This window comes from Cupressus sempervirens, chromosome 7, assembly GCF_028749045.1.
Source record: "Cupressus sempervirens isolate cs-2001-9-10 chromosome 7, ASM2874904v1, whole genome shotgun sequence".
Lineage (NCBI taxonomy): Eukaryota > Viridiplantae > Streptophyta > Pinopsida > Cupressales > Cupressaceae > Cupressus > Cupressus sempervirens.
The window spans coordinates 31,156,955-31,166,491 of NC_143124.1; the positions used below are offsets into that span (position 1 = coordinate 31,156,955).

At 35.3% G+C, this 9,537-nt stretch overlaps 1 pseudogene; it reads left to right on the forward strand.

Annotated features, from left to right (window-relative positions):
* The first annotated feature begins 230 nt into the window (after positions 1–230).
* On the forward strand, positions 231–3,465 carry LOC149545278 (spermidine copper dependent amine oxidase 2-like; annotated as a pseudogene).
* The last annotated feature ends 6,072 nt before the right edge of the window (positions 3,466–9,537 follow it).

The following is a 9,537-nucleotide window of genomic DNA, read 5'->3' on the forward strand; positions in this document are numbered from 1 at the left end:
GTTTGTCCTATTTACTCATGTGATTTGGTCATTTCTTTCTTGAAATGATAGTAGGTATTCTATTCTTCTAAAAAGCAGAAGAGGTGAGAATAAATAATGCATCCTCCTTTTTGAATATCACTACACAAAATGTTTCCCCATTGTTCCCCAATCAGTGCTAATATAAGAAAAAAAATGTAGTGACAGAGGAGTTTTAGAATAAGAGAAGAAGCAATCCATTAGTAGAGATAATGGGCAACACAACTGCCAAGGCACTTGCTAATTGTGTTTCTCGTGGGACTAAGGAGGTTCAAATTTTGATGCTTGCCTTGGATGGAGCAAGTGCATTATTTTTTTAAGTATTTGATACTTTGTTTGTAGATTATCTTGAGAAAGAGAGTGAAATTTTTATAGAGAAATATTAGAGTTTTAAACATCATTGAATGTCAAAAGATTACAAGATTTTTGCAATTTGTCATATAAAGAGAATTTATTTCTAGATTTAATTGTCTTATAGTCTCTGAATAGAAACAATCTCTTCAACAATAAATGAACTGTAAAACTAACTCATACCGACTCAAATGTACATTCTAAGTATGAAAATATATGAAGCTAACTAGTAATCCATGGATCTATTTTTTTTATTAGGTAAAACAACCATTTTATACAAGTTGAAGCTGGGCAACCAAGACAAGATTAGGCTTCTTTGGAAGTAGTAGATGGTCAATTCTCAGTTATAACTCAAACCAATCCATTCTCATAGATTTTACTCTTGGGTTTAAGAACTTACTATTTTTTCATTTTAAGTAATGGATAGATGTGAAATTGTTAAGCTTTTAGTACAAATGAGATAAAAAATTGTTTGGTAATCTATTTAATGGTAATGGTTTTCCTAGTCTTTTCTATGCATCAAGACATCCATGCTTTTGACAATGAAGTATGGACATGGATGTCTTGATGCATCGTAGATAGCCATTTCCCAAATCAACAATATACATAGAAGTGGCTATTTGAAGTAATATAGATTCATCAAAGCTTTGAATTTGTGTTTTATTAGATCATGGGTGTAAATTGTTCAGGTAGTATGGATTCATCAAATCATGGATTCAAGGAAGCAATGAAGACAAGGGGTATTCAAGATATGGATCTAGTAATGGTGGATCCATGGTAAGTTGTCTATTATTTTTCTACACTATTTACAATTTCATGTTCACAGTAAATGTTTTCCTTATATGTTAATTACAATGCACATTTTTAGCATCTTCCATTGAATAAATGTCACTTGTTTAAATCACCATGACACCATCTTTTCAGGTGTGTTGGATATCATAGTGAAGATGGTGGCCCAAGCCAAAGGGTAGCTAGACCACTTATATTCTATAGAACTGAAAGTGATTTCCCAATGGAGAATGGATATGCTCGACTAGTCAAGGGCATACATGTTTTGGTTGATATGCAAAAAATGATGGTTATAGAGTTTGAGGATTGAAAATTAATTCCTTTGCCACCTTTGGATCCCCTTAGGAACTATACTGTAGGAGAAACTCGTGGAGTGGATCGAAGTGATCTCAAGCCTATACAGATTGTGCAATCAAAAGGACCAAGTTTCCATGTCAATGGCCTCCATGTAGAGTGGTAGAAGGTTGCATTTTTTTCTTCTTTCATTTTGACTGAGTGTTAACATACATGATATTTATTATGTCATAATTATTAAAAAAATCAATGCTAACATTGTGTACCTCCTATCACATTCAATGGAAATTTTTGGTAGGTTTTACCCCAAGGGAGGGGTTGGTAATTCACTCTATTGCATATGATGATGGTAGTAGAGGCCGGAGATCTATTGCCCAAAGGCTAAGTTTTGTGGAGATGGTTGTTCTTTATGGGGATCCAAATGAGCCATGTTATAGGAAAAATGTGTTTGATGCTAGAGAGGATGGTCCAGGTAAAAATGCTCATTCTTTAAAGAAGGTAGAATTTCAAAAAAGTATATGAATAATGTATCAAATTGTTTTAATCTGCTCTAAAATGTAGCAAGAGTTATAAATTTTGTATAAATTCATTTTTTTAATAATAGGTGTGGGAAATTAGATGTTTTCTCAAATAAACACAAAAAACTCTTAATGATAAACAACATTGCCTGTGTTAGGGGTGTGATTGTTTGGTTTATATCAAATATTTTGATGCACACTTCACAAATTTCATTGGAGGAGTCAAAAATATTGAGAATTGTATCTACTTGCATGAGGAAGATCATGGGATTCTTTGGAAACATCAAGATTGGAGGACAAGCTTAGTAGAAGTTTGCAGATCTAGGCATCTAACAATATCCTTTATCTATACTGTTCCAAACTATGAATATGGCTTCTTTTGGCACTTTTATCAGGTACAAATGTTGTTTAGTCTAGAACTTTTATTAGGTTTTTATTTCACACTCATGTTTCTACTATTTTGATATTCAGACATAAGAATCAAGCATTCTCAATAAGACTTAGAATTTGCAAACCTAAAAATGTAAAGTTGAAATGATAGAGAATGGATGGCAAGAATTTAATTTAGCTTTTTTTGGCTCATACTTTGTAATGATATAATCTAATTGCAAAAGTTAAAATGGTATTTAATACATGTAATTAATAGGAACACTGATGAATTGACAAAAAAGTGCCAATCAAGTTTTGACCTTGATGTCTGCAAGAAAATTAATCAAACATTGCAAAAAGTAGAGTTTTTGTTCGTTTGATTAAACATAGAATCTTTATGCTCATTATTGTATTTGCATGAGTAATTTATAATTTATTATTTTTGGAGCTGATTTCTCTTTATTATTCTAAATGCAGGATGGTAAAATAGAAGCAGAAGTTAAACTTACAGGGATCCTTAGTCTAGGGACACTACAACAAGGTCAAACAAGGAAGTATGGAACAATGATTACTCCTTGTTTATATGCACCTGTGCACCAACACTATTTTTTTTCTCGTATGGACATGGCTATAGAGTGCAAACTTGGTGAAGTAGCGAATCAGGTTGAGTGTTCTATTTGTTGAATATAGTTTTTTGGTATATGAAGGATTGGGGACCCTTCTTATGGTATTGTGTCATTTACTATACTAAGAGATTGTACCATCTCAACTAACAATAGTTTTAATGGCTGAAAATATATTTAGATTTTTTGGGGTCAATATTTTAGTGGTAGACTTCCACAGTTGGAACATTTTTGGAAAAATAAAATAATTTGCTCATTATGTATTGTACAGTGACACTTTTTGGTGGTTATATTAATAATTCAAAATTTGTATGTAGGTTGTAGAGGTAAATGTTGAAGTTGAAGAACTTGGTGCCAATAACATTCACAACAATGCATTCTATGCCAAAGAGGACTTATTATGAACATAACTGCAAGCCTAGTGAAACTGTAATCCATTGACTGCACACAACTGGATTGTGAGAGCTCTGCACCCTTGGAAATACTTGGTGCAAATTGTTTAAAAGAATTTTTTTTTTTATTTCTCTTGGTTCAACATACTTCACTGATTCATTTCTTTAGCTATGACTGTTTGTATTGCATAAAAATGTAACAAGGGAAAAAATAGTAAGTAACTAATGTCTATTCTTACATGTTCATACAAACCTCAAATATGAAAGACAACATGTAAACAATGAAGACATGACATCAAAATAGCTTAATCTACTCAAAATAGCACTAATGCAAAACTCATGAAATCAACAAGTGGTTGATGATTTCATTGTTTTGGGATGTGGTTGCTCTCAAATCTTGGAACATAACAATGGGCTGGATAGTGCTTCATTAAATGAGGAGAGGGCTCTCCTTTTATAGGAAATGAGATGAAACAAATGGCTGAGATTCAATGCAAGATGAAGGGCTAGGATCTCTTAGGATCAATGAGGTGTCCATGAGGTGGAGGCCAAGTGGACTCCATATGGATTAGGGTTTTTGACCATTCAAATGGTGAAAGATGCTCACACATGTGTGAGCAACCTTTGATGTGATAGGTCAATGACAAGTGTAAGAGGTGTGAGAACGATGGTCTCTCACACCTGTGTGAGACAACTTGACTCTCATGTGAAGGAGGACACATATACAAGAGGCATGGAAGCCATGAGGGGTGTGGGAAGTGTGAGTGTTCCTCACACATGTGTGAGCACACACTTAGGATTAAAAGTGGATTATCAAAGTGATTAGGAAAAGTAAGTGTGATTAAGAAGTGGGTAGGTTTAGAAGGATGGGTTAGGTTAGCCAAGTGAGGTTAGGTGAGGGTTAAAGTTAAGAGCCATGTGCTCAAATAGGAATAAATTTACTATTTAATTCCAAGTGGGATTAGAAGGGGTTAATTAAGTAAATGAAGTACTTTACTTAATGAAAGTGAATGGGTTAGGATGCAAGTGGAAAGGCTAGGATTTAAATAAACCTTAGTTTATTTAAATCAAGAAAAGGTGAATATAATTAAACAAATGCAAAAATATTTAATTAAAGTTAGGGTAATTAAATAAATAATAAATATTTATTTAATTGGTCATGAAAAGGGGATTTGAACAATTTTAGGTGTCTACATTTTGCCCCTCTTTGATATAGCATTAGTAATGTTATATCAAAGAAGAATAAAATATAGTGGATGGGAGGATAAGACTAGTAGCATGATGCCCCAGTCATGGAAGGATGTGGAAGGATGACGAGGTGAAATGGTATGCCCCCTCGAGAGGACATGTGGGTCAGGAGAACATGAATGTTCTCTCAAAATGGACGAGAGTATGGAAGGAAGTGAGAAAATGATAAGAGTGATAAAGTTATGCTGCAATGGTGTGAACAACCTAAGTTTGATATTTTATTCAACACTATGCACCAAGGTATGAGGAACCAAGATGACAATGTGTCAAGTACGTGATAAAAAAGGGGTCTAATACAACCAAATGCTTTATGAAACCATGCTATCGAAGACCATGATTCCTGGGGAAAATAGTTTGCAAGGACCATGATAAATGCAAAAAATACTAATGCATACAAGTAACAAGCAATCATGCACAAAAAACAAAAAGCAAACCAACATTTTGCCCCTAGTCAAGCTGAAAATCGATTAATGGATTGATTGATGATGATTAATTAAGGATGAAAAAGCTAACAATAAGCATAATGCACATCTGAGATTGGGAAGGATTCATCCCATGATAATGTTTGAATATGGTCAATGGATTATCAGCCGATTGGGTCAAATTGATGAATTGATTACGGATTGATGTACAAGATTGCCAAATTAGATTGATTGAATTAGTATTGATTGCACAATGATTGAGTTTTTTGTTTTTTTGTTTATTTTTTAATTTTATGGAGAGTTGGATGAATAGATGAAGTTGAAATGCAAGGCGGATGGGCACAGGGTTTGGGTTGTGGCGGCTTAAGCAAGGCAGAGGAATGGCGGAGGTTGAAGGAGGTAGTGGCACAGAGGCCATGGACTAGAGTTTTGCAGGGAGGCAGAGCGGTGGTGGTGAAGGGAGCTGGCGGGATGGTTTAAGCGGTGGCACTAGGATGCAGGTTGAGGCGGAGAGGAGGGAGAAGTGGCAAAGAAGAGGGAGGAGTGGCGAGAGTTTCGGCATGGCCACAGGGGAGGATAGGCATGAAGTCGCAGAGGTAGGGTTGTAGGGTGCTCGATGGAGGAAGTGGCAATAGAGGGTTGCTAAGCAGAGGAGGAGAGATGGTGGCAATGACGAAGAGGTTGGAGGTGGAGGGTGACGGTGCGAGTTGCAAACGAGGTGGTGAGGAGCCATGACTAGGGGTTGAGTGGCCATATAATAGGCGAGGGGTTTGAGCTGTGGCCATGGGCAGATGATAATTAGGTAGTTGAGTGGGGGAGGAAGGGAAGGGCCATCGAGGGTGGAGTTGGGGATGAGTGGTGGCACCGGGAGAGGAGGGAGGGGCAGTGCCGGGAGAGGAGTGTTGGAGGGTGGCGGCGCTTGCGGGCACAGCCGGTGGTGGCGCCTGTGGGTACCCAACCTATAGCAAAGCCAAGTGTTAAGAAAATTTATTTTATTTTATTTATTTTTCAAATTTTTTTCATTGTTTTATTTTATTTTTTAAATTATTTTTTTTTTGAAATTCACTTTTTAAACTTTCCTCCCTATTTAAACTAAATGATAAAAAAAAGCATAAATGAAATAAAGCAAAATAAATCAAAACCCCCCCCCCTCCCCGCCTTTTTTTTGTTTTTACCTATTTACCTATCAACAAATATAGAACCCCTTTTTTTTTATTAACAAATAGGTATACTCAACATATATACACTCCTACAACTTGGAAATAGATAAATAAAAACCATAGAGTGTTATATATCAAAAGACTTCCCTTATGTGCTTCAAGCATGATGATGGGTTTTTTGGCTCGATTAGAGGCTCCTCATGAAACTTGATCTCCAAGTGCAAGCCTTCAACCTACAAGCTTGAAAACTCACACATAAACTCAAAAACATGTTAGATGATTAGTTTGAACCTATGAAGTGGGTCCCATTGGGCGTGCCAAAATGTATGCTAGAGAAATTGACCTGTTGGAAGCAAGAGTTAACAAACAAATATTAGTTAATATGCATGCATAAAAGATTCAATAATGAAATAAAAGCTATCTAACACTTGCTTGAGTTTTGCAACTCAAAGCAACCAACAACTCGAGTCCTCAAGCAACCTCAAACAACTCAATAAAGGCACCCATGAGAGGCCTTGTTGGTGTGTTAAGATTGGAGGTATGTTTGGTGTGCTCTCCCAAACACAACAATGTAGTGAATCTCTTGAATGTGGATGTGCAAATGTGAGTGATAATGAAATATGAACCTAAGCTACATGAAATGGAGAATATCTCAAGCAATGGCTATGGAGGAAGCCATGCTTGAAGACATTCAAGGTGGAGATGTGAAATGCAACAAAGAAACTAACTGGATATGCAAGCTACACTAACATGCAAGTGAAATGGAGATGCAAATGCATAAGAAAACTAGACTAATAATGCAAATACAATCTAAAAACCAGCTACCAAGAGTTAGTATGCAACCTAGAAATCACTATGAAAGCTCTACTATGAAAACTCAAACTAGCATGATAACAATGCAATTATGGGAGATATGAAAGCTCTAAATTCAAACTAGCATGATAACAATACAAATGAGGGAGATGTAAATGCTTGAGACAAGGCCTCTATTTATAGGCTTGAGGGAGGGCTTGGTGAGGTGGCATCCATGTAGGTGCCACATAAGGTGACATGCAAGCCATGCAAGTGGTCAAATATATAAAATTTCCTCACACATGTGTGAGAAAACTTGAAGAAAGGAGTGGGGGACAAAGGTGCAAGAGGAGTGTGGAAGCATGCCTTCTCACACATGTGTGAGCACACACTTAGGCTAATGAGGGGGATTAGGAAGGTGATTAGGATGATTAAGTGGGATTAAATGAGGAATAGGCTTAGAAGGATGAAAACGATGGTTGTAGGCTAGGCTTAAGATTAAATTAAATAGGGTTTAATTTAATCATAGGTTTAGAAGAATTAATGAGATGTGGGGATTTAAATAAATAAGATTTCTTTAAAAAGGGGATTATGGACGATCATGTGTTAAATAAATTTAACACATTAAGGATAGAAGTATTTAAATTAAATTTAAATACTTAGGAGAATGAACTTATTTAATTAAATTAATTAAATTAAATAAGTAGAAGAATATGGCAAATATAATTAATTAATTAATAAATAATTATAATGTCAAGAGACCACATTTCTTTGAGGCATTCTATAAAATAGTTCACATGCCTTACCTATGATTTGACATTTTGCATGCATCCTGTACTCTCTCATCCTAATGATGGATTATAGAGAGTGATCTGAAATAATGATGCAAAATGTCAAATCATAGGCAAGGCATGTGAACTATTTTATGGAATCCTTTGATGGATGCCTATAGCTTATCCTAATGCTCTCATTTAGAAGTTATGAGATGATCAATCAAGAGGAAATAGTTGAGAGCTTAGAGTGACACAGTTTTTAGATGATTATATGAAATGAAATGGGCATGCGAGTAGAAAGAAACTAGCAAGACATTGTGTATAAAGGAAGGCATGAAATGGATGGTTTTGGAGCACTCAGCATAGACACTCAGCATTCATTACATATCATCATTCGAGATCAAATGGGTGTGTGAGATTATACGCATTGAACCCTCCCTAAGGCTCACACTTGTTGAGGTCCACTTCAGCAATGGCCCTTCCTATAAAATTGCTATCTAAAACCTTTGTAATGAGATAACGTGTTGTGAGCTCTTCATTAGTGGGATGGAACATGAATCCAGGAGGCAGTTGTTCATCACCCATATCATGATTGTAACTAAAGTTAAGAGCCTCTATTATTGAATTCCCTTCCCTATCACCCATATTCATTTCCTTTGCTATTCATAATTCACATGATGCATTTATTCTATTTATTTTGATTTTCTCAATATAGTTTATGACTATAATCAGAGTGAATTCTATATAATATTAATACACTATATTGAGAAAATCAAAATAAATAGAATAAATGTATCATGTGAATTATGAATAGCAAAGTAAATGAATATGGGTGATAGGGAAGAGAATTCAATAATAGAGGCTCTTAACTTTAGTTACAGTCATGATATGGGTGATGCACAACTGCCTCCTAGATTCATGTTCCATCTGACCGATGAAGAGCTCATAACACATTATCTCATTAGAAAGGTTTTAGACAACAATTTCATAGAAAAGGCCATTGCTGAAGTGGACCTCAACAAGTGTGAGCCTCAAAAAAATTTTGACCAAGCATTTGTCAAAATTTTGACCAATGCTTGGTAGTTTTCTACCAAGTATTGGTCAAAACTTTGACCAATGCTGTATAGTTTTCCACCAAGCATCAATCAAAATTTCAACCAATGTGTGTAGTTTTCTACCAGCATTGGTCAAAATTGCAACCAATGCTTGGCATAAATTGTGCCAACAATTTTGAAAGTTTTCAACCAATGTATTGGTCAAAATTTCAACCAACCAGTAAGTTGGTCAAAATTTTGACTAGAAAATTTTTGACCAATTGGTTGGTCCAAATTTTGACCAACTTGGGTCAAAATTTTGACCAATAATGGTCAAAAAATGAGCCCAAATGTACTAGTGTATAGTTGCAATATTTTCTACAAATCCTAGAGAAAATCATATGATGGCAATCAAAAGAATCATTAGATATCTAAAATGCACTCAATATTATGGTCTATGGTATAAGAAAGGAGGAAACTTTGAGTTAAAATATTTTATTGACGTCGATTGGGTTGGAAGCATTGATGAAAGAAAGAGCACCAATGAAGGAGAATTCTTTCTTGGAAAGAGGTTAGTATAATGGACAAGCAGAATTGGATCTCTCATGCTACTACAAAAGTAGAATATGTTACTGCAAAAATAAATTATTCCAACACAATGTTGATCAATCAACTATTTTCAGGGATGAAGGAAGAAATCAAGGATCCAATGGTTATCTATTGTGACAACACAAGTACAATCAATATATCCAAA